At 44.4% G+C, this 18,550-nt stretch overlaps 1 protein-coding gene across 6 annotated transcripts in view; it reads right to left on the bottom strand.

Annotated features, from left to right (window-relative positions):
* Positions 1-1,513, bottom strand: part of LOC120978803 (ATR interacting protein) — a 55,160-nt gene extending 53,647 nt beyond the window's left edge. For 2 of the 6 annotated variants that reach the window (XM_040407155.1, XM_040407152.1), the window contains exon 1: positions 1,431-1,513. The gene's annotated coding sequence lies outside the window, so the exon portion shown is untranslated. Of the gene's footprint in view, positions 1-1,280; positions 1,305-1,397 lie in introns of those variants that run through there. The other 4 variants (XM_040407156.1, XM_040407157.1, XM_040407154.1 and 1 more) reach the window with 4 other exon arrangements.
* Between the last annotated feature and the right edge of the window lie 17,037 nt (positions 1,514-18,550).

An 18,550-nucleotide genomic window follows, 5' to 3' on the forward strand; every position in this document is an offset into this window, starting at 1 on the left:
ATCTGATGATCTATCCTCTGGATAGATCATCAGCATCTGATCGGCGGGGGTCCGACATCCGGGACCCCCGCCGATCAGCTGTTTGAGAAGGCAGCGGCGCTCCAGCAGCGCCGCGGCCTTCTCACTGTTTACCGCTGGCAGAGTGACGTCACGACTTGTATCAATGGCCTGGGCGGGGCTAAGCTCCATTCAAGGGAACAGCGCTTAGCCCCTCCCAGGCCATTGATACTAGCCGTGATGTAACTGGGCCAGCGGTAAACAGTGAGAAGGCCGCAGCGATACTGGAGCGCCGCTGCCTTCTCAAACAGCTGATCTGTGGGGGTCCCGGGTGTCGGACCCCCGCCGATCAGATGCTGATGATTTATCCAGAGGATACATTTTTTTGTAATGATAGCGAATGGAGTCGCACTGCGACAAGACAGTCACACAAAAATCCAACTTGAATGGATTTTTTGCAACAGTCATGTCGCAGTCGCAGCATATTGCAGTGCGACACCATTGGCTATCATTATTTTAAAAAGTGTTGTGTGACTTTTCAGCAACACGTCCCCCTGTAGCCCTGGCCTAAAACATCACTGACAAAAGCTCACCGTCCTCGCCAATAACAGGAGCAATCCCCTGCAACCAGACCAAATGTAAGACCTGTCCGTACATAATGGCCACCGACAAGATGGCCACGATTAAAGAGGACCTGTCAGTTTAATAGCTTCATGCATCCCCAACATACTAACGATTCTGGAGCCTCCATTCTTATGTCTCTATGTTGTGCCATTCCTGAGTTATTCCTGCTAGAAGTTATGAAGTAATTTCTAGCAGTCTGCAGTAAGGGTACAGAGGGGAGGTAACCAGTTGTGACAATGGCAGCGCTGACTGTATAGAGTCACACTGTGCGGGTACACCCCCCAACTGGTTACCTCCCCTCTGTACCCTTACTGCAGACTGCTAGCCATTCATTCATAACTTCTAGCAGGAATAACACAGGAATGGCACAACACAGAGCCATAAGAATGGAGGCTCCAGAATCGTTATTACATGGGGGGTGCCCAGACATGTCAGGAGCGGTGACGGGTCCCTTTAAGACCTTTGCTTCATAGAGTGATACATAATTGAGACTATTTCCTCAGTTTCCTTACTGAAGGGGGGGAAACCGCATCAAACATGTCTCCTGCTGGTCAGAAGTGTGTGTCTGAGGCGTTAGTAAACCCCTCTCTGCTATTGGCCACACCGAAACCCGCCCAATCCCACCGGCTGTGCAGGCTACACTCTGCCCCAGGTCTCACACTGGGTGCACACGGACATAACACGGAAGGCTGTGACTGAAGGAGCTGCACTAACAGCATGTCCTCCTGCCATCTAACCAAACAACCTGTAAAGTGGAGTCACGACCGGCAGGTTACCGGTGCGGTTCTATGCTTCACCCGCCCCGGTACCTGTCAGAGCTCCCGGGCTGAGGGCTCAGGGCCCGGCCTGCTCTCCACTACTTCCACTCATGCTTTGGCGGCCACAGTGTCACAAGAAGCGAGCAGCCAATCAGCGAACAGATTATAAACCCCAATCATCTGATAGGACGGAGGAACGCTGTGGATGTGAAAGCGCAGCTGATTGGTTGACGTCACGCTCTATGTCCCGGCAGAGAAAAATACTGAAGCGCATGCGCCATTTGTAGCCTCCTCCCAGTCTTCCTTCATTTATGTTACATTTCAACCCAGGCTAAGATTACACTCTGCTGCTTTCTTTTATTCTCCCTCCATAAATGACAGTCTATAGCCGGGATCAGCATCTTCCACTCCAGCTGTTCTGAAACTACAACTCCCAGAATCCTCCTTTGACTGCTATGGGAGTTACAAGAACAGCTGAGCAAGTGTGCATGCTGGGAGTTGTAGTTTCACAGCTGCTGGTCCATGGGATCTGTTTGGTTTTGTTGGGGTCAATTATCTGCCGAATCAGCACTTCCATCATTTTTGTTCATCTGCCTTTGTAATGTAAATCAATAGCACAAAAGAAAGAGGCCTTATTAACCCCTTCAGGACCCTTGGATTTTCCATTTTTGCGTTTTCGTTTTTCACTCCTCGGCTTCCCATAATGTTAACTTTTTTATTTTTCCGTTCACATAGCCCTATGGGGCTTATTTTTTGCAGGACAAGTTGTACTTTCTAATGTTGCCATTTCCGGTTGCATACCATGTAGTAGGGAGCGGGAAAAAACATCCAAATGGGGTAGAATTGGGAAAAAATGCAATTCTGATAAAGGTTTTTTTGTTTTTTTTACACTGTACACTATGCGGTAAAATTGTCCTTTTATCTTCATTTTCCAGGTCAGTACGGTTCCAACGATACCACACAAAAAAAAATTCTTGCGTTTTAACACAGATTTTTTTTTCATAACCATATTCTGACCCCTATAAGTTTTTTGTAGTTATGTGTACGGGGCTGTGTCAGGGCTCATTTTTTGCGTGACAATCTTTTCTTTTCAGTTATACCAATTTTAAGTGTGTGCGACTTTTTCATCACTTTTTATGAAAAAATTATTGGGTAGTTGAAGTGACAAAAAATAGCAAATTGGCATTTTTTTTTTTTTTTTCCGCTACGCCATTTTCTGTATGCGATTTAACATGGTTATATTTTAATAGTATGGGCATTTTCGAACGTGGGGATGCCCATGATGTTTATTTTTTTTATTGGTTAAGTATTTTTATTTTAAGGAAAGGGGGATGATTTGAACTTTCATTTTTTTTTTTTATATTTGTAAAAACTTTTTTTACTTTTTTTTAAGTCACCTTGGGTGACAATAACGCAATCATTCAATTGCCCATAGTATTCAGAGATGGCTAAATAGCCATCATTGAAGTTTTTAATTGCACTATAATATATCAATACAAGGCTGCCACCTAGTGGCCTGTATTGATATATACATCTAATTGACTCTGAAGTCGGCTTGGGGCTTCGGTCAATTAGATCGAGGTAACAGGTCCCCCGCTCTCAGCCGGGGAACACTGTTACCGGACCGGAAGCGTGCGACTTCCGGTTCTGGTCTGCGCAGATGCCGTAGTCACATTTGACTACGGCATCTGAAAGGTAAGTAGTATGCGATCAGCCTTATGGCTGATCAAATACATGTGCCGCGGGTCTCTGCTATTTAAAATAGCAGAGACCCCGCAGCTAAGGAGCCCGCTGCACATGCGAGTGGGCGCCATGTTTAGGGATCGGACCCATGACATACAGCTATGTCATGGGTCCTTAAGGGGTTAAAGGGGTTGTCTCATCTCAGACAATAGGGGCATATCGCTAGGATATACACCCATAGTCCCACCGCTGGGACCCGCACCTATATTGAGAACGGAGTCACGAAAGTGGTGGCTGGAGAACTCCGGTCCGGCCACCACCAACCGCTCTCCCCATAGAAGTGAATGGGAGTGCACCGCGCATGACCACTGCTTCCATTGACTTCAAGGGGCCCAACGAAAACAGCCGAGCCAGCGTTCGACCATTTTCGGTGGCCCCATAGAAATGAATAGAGGGGCGGCTGCACATGCGCAGCTCCACCACTTTCGGGTCTCCATTCTCGATATAGGCATGCACCTATCAGACAATGATATGCCCCCATTGTCTGAGATGAGACAACCCCTTTAAGGCCGGTAACATTGGGGCATATAAGCCCTGCCCCTGGGGAACGCCCCAGATCTGCCCAGAAACCCATTTGTGCTCAGGATGTGCATTAGCCCCACCTATTTTTTGGCCCGAGGAAGCCCGAATTTGCCAGGACTGTCTCTGAAAATCAGGGACAGTCACGGCAAATTCAGGAAAGTTGGCAACTATGGAACACTATAAATATATACTGTACATATATACATATATATTCACCTTCCAAAAATCCAAATATCAAGTGATCAAATAGCCATATGTACCCCAAAATGGTACCAATAAAAATGTCACCTAATCCTACAAGAGCATTGCCTGAAAAATTAAAAATATATGGCTTTCAGAAAAAGGTGATACAAAAACATGTTTTTTTTTAAATGGTTTGTGTAAAAGTGGTAAAATATAAAAATCACTATATAAAATTGGTATCTCTGTAATCGTACTGACCGGCAGAAGAAAGATAACATGCCGGTTTTCCTGCACAGTGCACACCGCAATAACAAAACCCAAAAAATAATGTTGCAGTTGCTGCCATTTTTTTATCCTGCTCCCCAAAAAGCAAAATAAAAAGTGATCAAAACATCGTATGTACCCCAAAATAGAACCAATGGTAATGACAACTCATACCACAAAGAAAAAAAAAGTAAGTCACACGCAGTCACACAGCTCAATCGAGAGAACAATAAACGTTGAATTGTCCAGAGGCTGTTCAGTAGCAACATGGCACCCGTAAACCAATCCATCAAAATCTGAGCTGCCAGATCCAAATGGCGGTCTTTCCCTTCAGAACCCTGCAGAGTGCCCACACAGCAGTTTACGTCCACGTTTATGGCATTTCAGTAACCAGTAGAACCTGCCTGACACGGTGTGTCTCAGATGGTACGCGCTGAGCAGAACATATTGGGTCATATCTGGGGGAAACTTGCAATTTTCACGAAGCTCATGCTAAGTGCTCGGCAAGAAAGCAGAAAATCCTCTGCTATAGGGCTCGTTCATGCGAACGTATTTTGCATTTCGTATACAGGCCGTTTTCTGCGTTCCGCATTCATTTCAATGGGTTCGCAAAAGATGCGGACAGCACTCTGTGTGCTGTCCGCATCCGTTGCTCCGTTCCCTGGCCCCGCAAAAATGGTGAGTCCTGTCCTATTCTTGTCCGTTTTGCGGACAAGAATAGACATTTCTATAATGGGCCTCCTGTTCCGTTCCGCAAATTGCAGAAGGCACACGGGTGGCATCCGTTTTTTGCGGATCCGGAAAAAATGGCACGGTCGTGTGAACGAGCCCATAGGGTGAGGTTGTTTTTATAATTACATCTGTAGTTTATAGCTACGCTGCTTATCAGAGTGCCGGGTTATGTATTATACATGGGGGAAGGTAGTTACATGGCGCACCAAGCCATATAAATATGGAGGCCATGTCCTATATCCTCTAAAATATTAACAGACGTTAGATGAACTTTTGATGAATTTGTATTCACGGTAAGTTTTTTACTGGATATATTTACACCGCCCTATTGGTATCGCAGGCATTTTCTTTGGGTCCCTGTAACATTTTCTGATTACTTTTTAATTATACTAATAATAAAATCATGTTTTTATTGGGAAAAGAGGAGAGAATATTTAAAAGAAGAAAAACTGCTACAAGAGGACATAGTTTTAAATTAGAGGGGCAAAGGTTTAAAAGTAATATCAGGAAGTATTACTTTACTGAGAGAGTAGTGGATGCATGGAATAGCCTTCCTGCAGAAGTGGTAGCTGCAAATACAGTGGAGGAGTTTAAAGAGGACCTTTCATCAGCATCAAGTATGTAAACTGAATATACATACATGGAGAGCGGCGCCCAGGGATCCCCCTGCACTTACTATTATCCCCGGGCGCCGCTCCGTTCTCCGGTTACAGGCTCCGGTAAAGTCATAGTTAGGCTCCACCCATTTGAGCCTGCCGCGGTCTCCTTCTCCTATACTGTAGCGCTGGCCAATCGCAGCGCTCAGCTCTTAGCCATGCTATGAGCTGAGCGCTGCGATTGGCCAGCGCTACAACATAGGAGAAAGAGACGCCGGCAGTCTCAAATGGGTGGAGCCTAACTATGACTTTACCGGAGCCTGTAACCGGAGAACGGAGCGGCGCCCGGGGATAATAGTAAGTGCAGGGGGATCCCTGGGCGCCGCTCTCCATGTATGTATATTCAGTTTACATACTTGATGCTGATGAAAGGTCCTCTTTAAGCATGCATGGGATAGGCATAAGGCCATTATTCATATAAGATAGGGCTAGTCATAGTATTCAGTATATTGGGCAGACTAGATGGGCCAAATGGTTCTTATCTGCTGACACAATCTATGTTTCTAATATCAAAAGCTTTTTGAGTGTTTTTTCAAGGATACTACAGAAGGAAACACAGCATAAAGGCAGATATGTTGCTGCAAAAACCGCACTCAATTATTTTATGCATTATTTTTTGCAGCATCCAAGACGCTGCAACATGTGGCAGTTCTCCCAGGTGGCAGGGACACACCCCACCATGGTTGCCAATTAATTTAAAGAAATGCTATGTTTTACTAAATTCTCTACAGTCAGGGATGGGCTGGGAACTTAAATTGGCCCTGGAAAAAAAAAAAAAGTGGCCCTATGTTGTAGGCAGGTTCAAGCTGACAGAAGGCAGGGCAGAGCAAGTAGGCAGTGCCAGCACAATATACTGCCCTAGCAGCGGTCCCTCTGTGGTGGCCAGCACCTGCCACATTCTGTCCTCCTCCTCCAATTGTCTCTAATTAAGATATGGAGCAGGGGGCTTAGGAGCCTAGTTGTGGGCCACAGCACCAAGCCAGCCCTATCTTCAGCATGCTGCCTAGACTTCCCCTAGTAATTACCCCTATCAGTGATGGCCAGTTCGCCCGCGAACACATGCGGACTGCCATCTTAAATCACAAGTCAGGCGATGCGAGCCGGTCTGAAACAAATGCGGTCACCGGGAGCAGGCAGTTCCGAGAACAGCCACCGGGGGCCTTCATCGGGCTGTTCTCGGAACTGCCTGCTCCCGGTGACCGCATTTGTTTCAGACCGGCTCGCCCCTATAGGGCCCCAGTAGTATGCTCCCCAAGAGGCCAAGGAAAAAAGAAGAAAATAAAATACCTGAGTGCAATTCCAAGAGGCCGTCTCCGGTGCAGGCCACAGGCCTTATCCAGACAGCGGCCTGGGACACCTATGCCCCTGTGCCATTTGTACCCTGTGGTCTATGAGGGTGAACAGCAGGGCATGGAGCCTTGGGACCCATGTCCTGCCACAGTATTCAACTGTATCCCCGTCCTGAGGACAGCCATACAGTTGAATCCAGGAGGATATTTGCAACTGCGTGCCAGGTAAGTACCTGATGCTCCCAGCATTAAAGGGGTTATCCAACCCCTACAATACCCCCTCTAATGTCCGGGCCCCTCAATCACAGCTGCCGCTGCATCTCCCTGTCACGAGGATCAGAACATCCGGCGACAGGCAGGTAGTGTCGGTGGGAAGCCAATAGCAGGCCGCAACGGGGACAAGCCTCCCTAGCATCGTGGGTGACGCTAGGAAGACCGGTCCCCGTGGTGGCCTGCTATTGGCTGCCCTCGTCTCCGGATGTTTTAAACCGCGCAACAGTGGGATGCAGCGATGGCCCCTTTTTTTTTATTTTTTTTTATTATCTTTATTAATTGGTGTATCAAAACAGATTACAATACAAAAAGGATTAAATAAATAATCCCCAACTTCAGTATTTTTTTATTATTTTTTTTCCCTTATCCCCATTCCCTACACCCACCCCCCTCCCCATACCTGTGGTGCGTAAAAAAAAAAGGAAAAGAAACAGTTATCGCAACTAGTCAAGTCTTCCAACCACCCCATATCTTAATCCACTTCTCATCAGCTTCTCTCTGTTTATACATGATTTGCTCATAGTTTTTTACCTTATTAATTAGGTTTATCCATATATTTATCTCTGGAGTATATCGAGCGAACCAGGTCCGACTAACCGGGACTCTGGCCAACAGCAGTATCCTACCTAGGAAGATCTTTTGGTATTTATGGCTATTTATTTTGGAAAGATCGTTAAGCAAAAACACTTGTAGTTCGAAAGGGATTCGTATTTTTAATTTGTAGGTGATATAGTTATTGATGCTATTCCAGTATTTTATAAGTTCTGGGCAGGTCCAGATCATATGGAGATAGTCCGCACCTGGAGTGTCACATTTAGGGCAGTTAGACGTGTCTCTTAGCCCACATCTATTCATCCATATAGGGGTAATATATAGTCTGTGGCAAATGTTAAAATGTACTAGAACATGGTTAAAGTTCTGGGATAGTGAACCTAGATTCCCAAAAATATTCTCCCACCCTTCTACTTGAATATTCGGACAATCCATCTCCCAGGCTCTTTGTCCTGGTGACTGTATATCACTAAACCGTGCCTTAAGTATTAGCTTATATATATTTGAAATCTTCATTCTAGGCAGTGTCCCCCCTGCCCAGTCATTTAGGAAGGATGAACTATCTATATCCAACACCAGTTTATCGTCCAGGCTAGATAATGCTGAACGCAATTGAAAGTACCTAAACCATGAAAAGTTTTCTATATTATGTGATATCTCTATAAATGGCTTAATCTCTCTATCCTTAACTACCTGTGAAATATACAAAATTCTATTCTTTTGCCAGAATGTGTCCACTGCAATACCATCTAATCTTTGTAAGTGTGCATTATGCCAAAGAGGCGTGAATGTAAGTGAACCCTTTACCTTCAACCATGTCCTAGTAGTAGCCCACACTTTCAGGAATAGTTTTATAGTCCCTCTGTAACCCCGCTCATGGCTCTTCAGTAGCCCGGATTCCAACAGGGTAAATATATTATTATGAGCGTAGCTCCCTACTAACTTCCCTAAAAGTGCACCGTTTTCTGATTCATAGCACATCAATAGCTGGGCAGCAATGAAATACCCTTTAAGGTAAGGAAGATTTAAACCCCCGCACTCCAATGATTTATACAGATATTCCAACTTTATTCGCACTCGTTTTCTTCCCCATATTAAATCATTAATTATTCTTTCCATGAGTTTAAAATATTTATCTTCTATCCAAATAGGTGTGTTCCTAAGCACATAAAGAAATTGTGGTAATATCACCATTTTGACCAGTGAAACTCGGTCAGCTCTAGATAGGGGAAGTCTCAGCCAGATCCCTATTTTAGCTCTAGTTTTTGTTATTATGGGGATCAAATTAAGTTGAGCAAAATTTTCAACCCTGGGTGATATAATCAAACCCAAGTATTGAAAAGTGTCAACAATGTCCAACTATGTCACAAGAACCTCTTTCTGTGGCAGGGGGTCTATTGGCATCAAACTGGTCTTAGACCAGTTTATAAGAAGACCGGACACCTCACCAAATGATTTAACCATTTGAATAATTCTGGGAAGAGTTATTTCCGTATGGTCTATAAAAAAAAGAACATCGTCCGCATATAAGGAGATACGGTCTTGCACTCCTAGCGTACCAAATCCCTTAAAGGGTTTCTATCACTTCGTATGCCATAATTAGCTCTCAGACACTAGCGATCCGCTAGTGTCTGCTCTGGCCAACCATCCTAATATAAGAGCTTTTTGGGCAGCCGTTTTGCTAAAAAAATAACTTTTATGAATATGCTAATGAGCCTCTAGGTGCTAGGTGGGCGTCATTAGCACCTAGAGGCTCCGTCTACCTTCATACACAGCCACCGCCCAGCGCGTCCCTCCAGCCCGCCCATCTCCGGATGAATGCGATCCTCCGTGTGACGCAACGGACGAATTCTCGCGCATGCGCCGTGCGCGGCTGTATTCGGCGCATGCGCAGAGAATGTCTGACCACTTCCCTGCTCAGACATCTCCACTGCGCCTGTTCCTTGGAGCACTATGACGTCATCGGCGCAGGCGTAGTGGAGATATCTGAGCAGGGAAGCGGCCAGACATTCTCTGCGCATGCGCCGAATACAGCCACCATTGCCTTCATTTGCTATCTTGGCTGATTAGGATTTAATTTTTCTAAAGAATTTGCCCTACTGAGACACCACTAGTTTTCCAATTTCTTTTTTTCTACGGAAACCCTTTAAATGACACGTAATGTGAAAATGCTTGTATTAAAATTGCCACCTCTAACTAGAAAAGGGCAAGAAATAATCAAATGTATTACAAAAAATTGCTAAAACTGGCAAAGTTCACTGTAAATAAAGTAGACAAGCTAAACTGTTAAAAGGAAGTGGCTGAGAACATGTTTGGTAGAGGGAAACCTCTTGAGACTTGCTATGTAGAAAGAAGCTATTTATTATTGTGTTACTGATATCATGCAGACGAGGTACATCTTGTACTAGGTCAGAAATGAAAGAAAGCTGTGTGGGGACAGGCAGGAAAACAGGTGTTCCGAACAGAGCTAGGCTCACATCACGTTTATGCATCCTGTTAAGGCTGTGTTCACATCTGTGTTTTTTTCCAAACGGATCCATACATTTTCCATGGGTTGGGGGTGCACATCTATAATGAAGCACAGTGTCAGAATGAAAGTTGCCTGGTTAATAGCACCAGCCTGTGCCCACTGAGGCCTGCTTCTGTTGTAACCATACAACCATATGTGTACTCCCTCTGGTTCTTAAAGGGCCAGTGCGCACATTCTAATCTTCCCCAGCTAATGGCTGACCATCTAGGCATACTTAGGGCACCTTCCTCTGTAAGAGTGCCTGAGCAAAAGGTTATAGTTTGCAAGGTTCCTGCAAAGGTGTGCTATTATTATTGTTATTATTTATTATTAAAGCGCCATTCATTCCATATGAGAAGAGGTATACATACATAATACAGACAATTGCACTAATCATAAACAAGACGGGTTACAAACTGGTACAGAAGGAGAGAGGGCCCTGCCCGTGAGGGCTTACAATCTACATGGTATGGGAGAAGGACACAGTAGGTGCGGGTTAAGTTGGTCATGGCGGTATAGAGGCAGCAGGGTCACTGGTTGTAGGCTTGTCTGAAGAGGTGGGTTTTCAGGTTTCTTTTGAAGGATTCCACTGTAGGTGAGAGTCCGATATGTTGGGGTAGCGAGTTCCAGAGTGTGGGGGATGCACGGGAGAAATCTTGGAGGCGATTGTGGGAAGAGGCGATAAGAGGAGAGAAGAGAAGGAGGTCTTGTGAGGATCGGAGATTGCGTGTGGGGATGTATCGGGAAAGTAGCTCAGAGATGTAGGGAGGGGACAGGTTATGGACGGCCTTGTATGTATTTGTTAGTATTTTGAACTGAATTCACTGGGCAATGGGGAGCCAATAAAGGGATTGGCAGAGGGGAGAGGCAGAGGAGTAATAGGGTGAGAGGTGGATTAGTCGGGCAGCAGAGTTGAGGATAGATTGGAGGGGTGCGACAGTGCTAGATGGAAGGCCACAGAGGAGAATGTTGCAGTAGTCTAGGCGGGAGATGATGAGGGCATGTACAATTAGTTTCGCAGACTCAAAAGTTGAGGAAAGCACGGATGCGGGAAATGTTTTTGAGTTGGAGGCGGCAGGTGGTGGAAAGGGCTTGGATGTGCGGTCGGAAGGAGAGGGCAGAATCCAACAAAGTCACTCCAAGGCAGCGGACTTGGGGAGAGTTGACCGGGGAGAGTGTGCCGCCATTGATCGTGATAGATAGGTCTGTTAGGGGGTTTGACCAAGATGGGGGAAAGATGATAAATTCGGTTTTATTCATTTTAAGTTTTAGAAAGCGAGAAGAGAAGAAGGAGGATATGGAAGATAGGCATTGTGGGATTCTGGATAGTAAGGTGGTGATATCTGGGCCAGAGAGGTAGATTTGTGTGTTGTCAGCATAAAAGTGATACTGAAAGCCATGGGACTCTATGAGATGTCCCAGGCCAAAAGTGTAGATAGAGAAGAGCAGGGGTCCTAGGACAGAGCCTTGTGGGACACCAACAGAGAGGGAATGAGACGAGGAGGTGGTGCGGGAGTGGGAGACGCTAAACGTCCGGTCTGTGCTATCTCTTTGTTTATCTGTCTGCGTACTCACTTTTGCTTATTTCCAGGACTGACCTTTTGCTGCCTGACCTCTGCCTGATCTCCATTCTGACCCTGAGCTACAGTCAGGTCCATAAATATTGGGAAATCTACACAATTCTAACATTTTTGGCTCTATACACCACCACAATGGATTTGAAATGAAACGAACAAGATGTGCTTTAACCTTCTCCCGACCGCCTAACGCAGGGATGCATCCTGCGGGCGGTCGGTTTGTTCCTCCTTGACGCATCGGCGCGTCATCTCGCGAGACGCGAGATTTCCTGTGAACGCGCGCACACAGGAGCGCGCGTTCACAGGATCGCAAGATAAACGAGTTGATCTACAGTCTGCCAGCGGCGATCGTTCGCTGGCAGGCTGTAGATGCGATTTTTTTTAACCCCTGAAAGGTATATCAGACGCTGTTTTGTTAACAGCGTCTGATATACCTGCTACCTGCTCCTCTGGTGGTCCCTTTTGCTTGGATCGACCACCAGAGGACACAGGCAGCTCTGTAAAGTAGCACCAATCACCACAGTACACTACACCACCCCCTGTCACTTATTAACCCCTGATCACCCCCCTGTCATTGATCACCCCCCTGTAAGGCTCCATTCAGTAGTCCGTATGTGTTTTGCGGATCCGCGAATCCGCAAAACACGGACACCGGCAATGTGCTTTCCGCATTTTGCGGATCCGCACATTGCCAGAACTATATAGAAAATGCCTTTTCTTGTCCGCAATTGCGGACAAGAATAGGACATGTTCTATAGGCTCTACAAAAAACGCAGTGTTCGCCCGATCAGGCCTGATCTTGTGCGCACACTTGCGTTCAGTCCGCCCCACCGCAGTGACAGAAATATTTTTTTTTCTGATCACTGCAAAAACACTTTAAAATCGCTGCGGCGCTATAAAGATCACTTTTGAGGGGCATGGTGAGTTCATAGAAGATTTTTTTTTTGCCACAAGTTAGTGGAAATTTTTTATTTTTTTATTTTTTATTACAAAGTCTCATATTCCACTAACTTGTGACAAAAAATAAAATCTCACATGAACTCACCATACCCCTCACGGAATCCAAATGCAGAATTTTTTTTTAGACATTTATATATATTCCAGACTTCTTCTCACGCTTTAGGGCCCCTAAAATGCCAGGGCAGTATAAAAACCCCACATGTGACCCCATTTTGGAAAGAAGACACCCCAAGGTATTTCGTGAGTGGCATGGCGAGTTCATGTAAAATTTTATTTTTTGTCACGTTAGTGGAATATGAGACTTTGTAAGAAAGAAAATAAAAAAAGAAAATAAAATCATTTTCTGCTAACTTGTGACAAAAAATAAAAACTTCCATGAGCTCACTATGCCCATCAGCGAATACCTTAGGGTGTCTATTTTCCGAAATGGGGTCATTTGTGGGGTGTTTCTACTGTCTGGGCATTGTAGAACCTCAGGAAACATGACAGGTGCTCAGAAAGTCAAAGTGCGTAAATTCACATTTTTTTTTTTTGTAATATAATTTTTATTGAGTTTTTCAATTAATTAGACAATTGTACAGCATCAATACAGCTTTTTTCGTCTCCACAAAAGGGACAGTATGCACAATATTCATAAACAGTACAATATAATAAATTCAATTCCTCTACCCACCCCCCCCCTCCCTTCCCCCCTCCTGGAACACCATTTCACCCCCCCTCCCCCCTCCCTCTCTTTCTACTTCTCAAATGCACCCAACATTGCTATCAGTCAATCTGAAGTCTCCCCAAGGTTTGGCTTAATTTTTTCTTTAAGTACCATTCTGACAGAATGAATGGGGACATTAAAGTGCGCATATCTCTGTCTGAATATACCACTCCTATAAAAGAGTCCCATCTCCTGAAAAAGGAGTTTATGAATCTCCCCCCCCATTTGCTCCGCTTCAACCCTCTCCATATCCAGGCAAAGTTTAGCATGGTTGAGGACCTCCATCATTGATGGTAATTGAGGTTTGAGCCAATGCTTAAGGATACAGCGTTTGGCTGCCAGTAGTAAGATGTGGATAACTGGTTGTACACTGGTCCCGTTCACCTGGGCATGGAAGAGCATCAAATCAGGAGACAAAGGAATTGAGATTTTCAGATATCTTTTAATCTGAGATCTAACTAGTTTCCAAAATTTCTGAGAGGCTGGACAGGACCACATTCCATGGCTCAAATCAGACCTATAGGGCATTTAGTTAACCTATCTGAGGATAGGAGGGGTGAAGAGAATTGGAACCCATAGATAGCCTTATGGATTAATCTAAAGTGAGATTCCCTCCAGACTTGGTTAATTATCACTTTATTGACTATATTCCATCCTTGAAGTACTAACGTATCTGCATCTAGAGAGGGGAATATTTTTTTCCAATGGGAGAAAACCTTGTCAGCCAGACACTTTTGTTTGCTATCCCGCAACTCGTAATATAGCTCTGAAAGTGATCTTTTTTTGGATCCATCTCCCACCAAACGATCAAAAGCATTGACTGAAAACTCCCCAACCATGTTTTTCACTCTAGGTCTGAGAAAGCTCATCAGTTGAGCATGCGCCAGAAAGTGCTGTGGTTTGACTTGTGGGAATCTATTTTGTAACTCAGTAAAAGACAAATAGGTATTAGTTTGCCTATCCCAGAAGTCTTGAACCCTCCTCACACCACCTCGCTTCCATGAGTCAAAGTGTTTTGCTTCGGTGCCTGCAGGGAATTCCGGGTGTCCCCAGACTGGCATAAGTTTTGAAATCATGAATGGGAGCTTGAAAATTTTCTGCACCCCCTTCCAGGCCGCAATAGTGTCTGTCAACAGAGTGCTTTGCTTTGCCACAATAGGTAGAGCGGAGAATTTTATGTGGAGAAGTGCTCCCAAGGACCATGGTCTAGCTAATTGGGACTCCAGCTGTGTATTAGTGTAGAAGTTGGATCTGAAGATCCAATCAATACAGTGTCTTAATAGGCTGGCCAAGTTATATGACCGTAAGTCAGGTAATGCCATTCCCCCTGATCCTTTTGGCAGCTGGAGTTTCGGAAAAGCAATGCGGGGTTTGCGTCCCCTCCAAATAAAAGCTCTGAATGCTGACTCCAATTCCAATACATCCTTATGTTTGATCAAGATGGGGATCGTTTGCATCGGATATAGAAGCTTTGGAGTGCACATCATTTTTATTAATTGTACTCTACCTCCTAAGGACAGCAGCGATTGCATCCACCTCTGCAAGTCTCCCTTGATCTTTTGGATAATAGGTGGATAATTTAGAGAATAAAGTGACCCCGGGTTCCTTCCTATCTGAATACCTAGATATCTAATTGACTTCGTAGCTACCTGGAGGGGAACTCCTAACGGCTTTTCGCCAGTATTTGGAATATTTGGGCCAATATACAAGATCTCAGATTTGGTTGCGTTGACTCGGTAGCCTGACCTAACACCAAACTCAGAAAGTAGTTGAAACAAATGAGGTAGGTCTCTAAAAGGGTTTTCTAAAAAGACTAATAAGTAAATTCACATTTTTGCACCATAGTTTGTAAACGCTATAACTTTTACCCAAACCAATAAATATACACTTATTGCATTTTTTTTTATCAAAGACATGTAGAACGTTAAAATTTAGAGAAAAATTTATATAGAAATGTAGTTATATTTGAAAAATTTTACAACAGAAAGTGAAAAATGTCATTTTTTTGCAAAAATTTTGGTCAATTTTGATTAATATCAAAAAAAGTAAAAATGTCAGCAGCAATAAAATACCACCAAATCAAAGCTCTATTATTAAGTAGAAAAGGAGGTAAAATTCATTTGGGTGGTAAGTTGTATGACCGAGCAATAAACCGTGAAAGTAGTGTAGTGCAGAATTGTAAAAAGTGGTCTGGTCATTAAGGGGGTTTAAGCACTGGGGGCTGAGGTGGTTAACTGCAGACTGTCAGCTTTAATTTGAGGGTATTTACATCCAAATCAGGTGAACGGTGTAGGAATTACAACAGTTTCCATATGTGCCTCCCACTTGTTAAGAGACCAAAAGTAATAGGACAATTGGCTTCTCAGCTGTTCCAGGGCCAGGTGTGTGTTATTCCCTCATTATCCCAATTACAATGAGCAGATAAAAGGTCCAGAGTTCATTTCCAGTCTGCTATTTGCACTTGGAATCTGTTGCTGTCAACTCTCAAGATGAGATCCAAAGAACTGTCACTATCAGTGAAGAAAGCCATCATTAGGCTGAAAAAACACAACAAACCCTGTGTTCTGGAGGTATCAGAGGCATTAATTCTATAGGAGAATACATATGGCAGCCCGATGAATGCATAGACTCTCATGATACTACACAACATATTTCACATTTTAAAGCTGCCCCATGCAAAGCCGTAGAATTACCGTGCTGAAGAAAAATATAGAAAAGTGGGTCATCGGATCTCACCATTCATTAGCATTCATATAATATAATTATGCAATGCTTATCCTTGGCCTTGAGCTCTGTAAGAGACTACAGCACATGCCCAGATGTGTGGGCAGAGTTCAAGGCTGTGGACAACGCAGAATATTATAGTGCTTGAAATATTATACTAAAATAGGGATATTTAGTTTACAAAAAACAACAACAGCTGAGAGGTTACCTAATAACTGTGCGGAATACAGAGATCTCTCCCATCATCTGTTTATACCCAGGACTGAGACAAGGGGACGAAAAGAGGAGAAGCGGGGCTCTACATAATGTGAGGACCATCAGTAGAGCAAACACCCAGAAGAAAGTAAGGCTTACCAGATGAGGTTGTGCATAAGCCGGCACAACACTGCTGGGCGCATACAGGTCTGAATGGGAACAGTCGCCGACCAGGTGCAGCTCCACTCCATACACACCACTGGGATAAAAGGAAGCAAAAGGGAGATTCCACAGCGCTCAACAGGTTGAATAATTTATTTAAAAAATATGCATACAAAATAAAGTGCAAACAGTGCTAGGCGTTTTGAGCACTGGAACAATCTCTTCCTCAGGCACTGTGACAAGGGGACATCATCTACGTCTAGAGAAAAGGTTTCTACATCAACATGGAAGAGGATTCTTTACGGTAAGAGCAGTGAGACTATGGAACTCTCTGCCTGAGGAGGTGGTGAGGAAGGGCCTGGATTTACAGGAGTGTAATAATACTATAGGGTATAGTTATTAGATTTCTGAGGTCGTCCATCCAGGGATTTATTTGGAGTCAAGAAGGAATTTTCCCTAAGATGAGAAAAAATTTGCTTTTAGCTTTACCGTATATGGATTTTTTCCTTCCTCTGGATCAACATTACAGGATAATAGGCTGAGCTGTAGCTTTATAAACTGTGTTACTACCTATGTAAAGGCATTCACTAGTGACATTTTCTCAGCATGTCCAATGCACATTTTTGATACATTTTTGTGAAAATGCCAGAACAATGTTTTTCTACTATTACACTAAATGCTGAAAACATATTCAACCATAGTTGTCTTAAGGAAAATGTAAAACATATGAAACTCCTATCCCAGGTATGAATCTTGCTATTGAGCTACAGTGATTCTGAGCCTCCGGACTTTCAGCATTGTACAGTTGAAAGGGTCGTCCAGCCTAGGAGGCGACTAACCCAATCCTCGAAACCCATGCCCAATTAAAAAAAAAAACACTCACCTGTCTGAAGTGATGCCATTCCTGCACTGCGGCCCTCTTCCCGGCTGATTCTCTGCTGGACTGGAAATGGCTTGGTCCCATGTGCTACAATGGCACATCACTGCCAGTGACATGCCAGTGAAGTGCTGTTCTAGCACATGTGAATGCTTAGGCCAGTGATTGTCCCTACGGGACCAAGCCACCTCTGGACCCAAAGCAGACTGTGGAACATGCATAGTGAGACTGTGCACAGATGAGTGCTTTTAACTGTTGACAGGTTCTGAGCATTGGGTTGTCAGCTCCTAAGCCAGACAATCCCTTTAACAGACTCCATTATAGTCAGTAGGGACTTAGCCTGGCCCCCTTTCCCAAACTTCCTCCTTGTTTGTCGTCTCCGGTCCTCCGCCGTCTCCATCTTCCGGTCCCCTCACTGTTTACATTCAGGAGAATATGGGAATGGTCACATGCAGCGCTCCAGTTAATTATTGGCTTTCGGGGACTGAGACCGGAAAATGGAGACAGCGGAGGACCGGAGTGGCATTGAGCAGGAATCTTCAGTTTCAGTAGGCAGGCTACAGGCATCTTCTTAAAAAGCATTATAACCGGACAGTGTCGGACTGGGGTGCCTAGGGTCCAGCAGTAAAATTTATTTTGGGTGCCCACATCAATTTTAATATTTCCATTTTTTATATGAACATAGGCTGGTTGAGGTGCTGTACTTTGAATATATGTATGTAGTGCAGTAAGTCTACTGTGTTATGTGCCACTTGTGCAGGGGGTGGGAGACTAGGGGCCCACGGGGGATTCCCCTGTACCCCTGTGGGCCAGTCTGAGACTGTAACCGGAGAACCCCTTTAATGTCCCTTTAAGATTGCAGACATTTCACATTTTTCACACGTGTACAGCTCTTAAGACCAATGAATTTCTTGTGCACGCTATGAGGATAAATAGAGAACTAGGCCAGCCATTAACCTTAATTGGGTTTGTCCTTACTGGTATTTACAGAGCTGGGTCTAGAGCCGCTAATTTTCATATGAGCTCTTTGGCAGAAGCCCAGCTTCAGCCAGACAAAGGAAGCTTAGTAGTATAGCAGTCTACTGACATAATACCGCAGCAAGCCTGTCCTCTGTGTGCTGTGACTCTTTCAAGAATTACATTCTGCAAACTGAACATTGCACAATGCTGTTAAATGAATGGTCTAACCAGTTCTTCGAATCATGTATGGGTTTAATGATGTAGCAGCTCTGCAACGTGATGAAATA

Source organism: Bufo bufo, chromosome 9 (genome assembly GCF_905171765.1).
Source record: "Bufo bufo chromosome 9, aBufBuf1.1, whole genome shotgun sequence".
Classification (NCBI taxonomy): domain Eukaryota; kingdom Metazoa; phylum Chordata; class Amphibia; order Anura; family Bufonidae; genus Bufo; species Bufo bufo.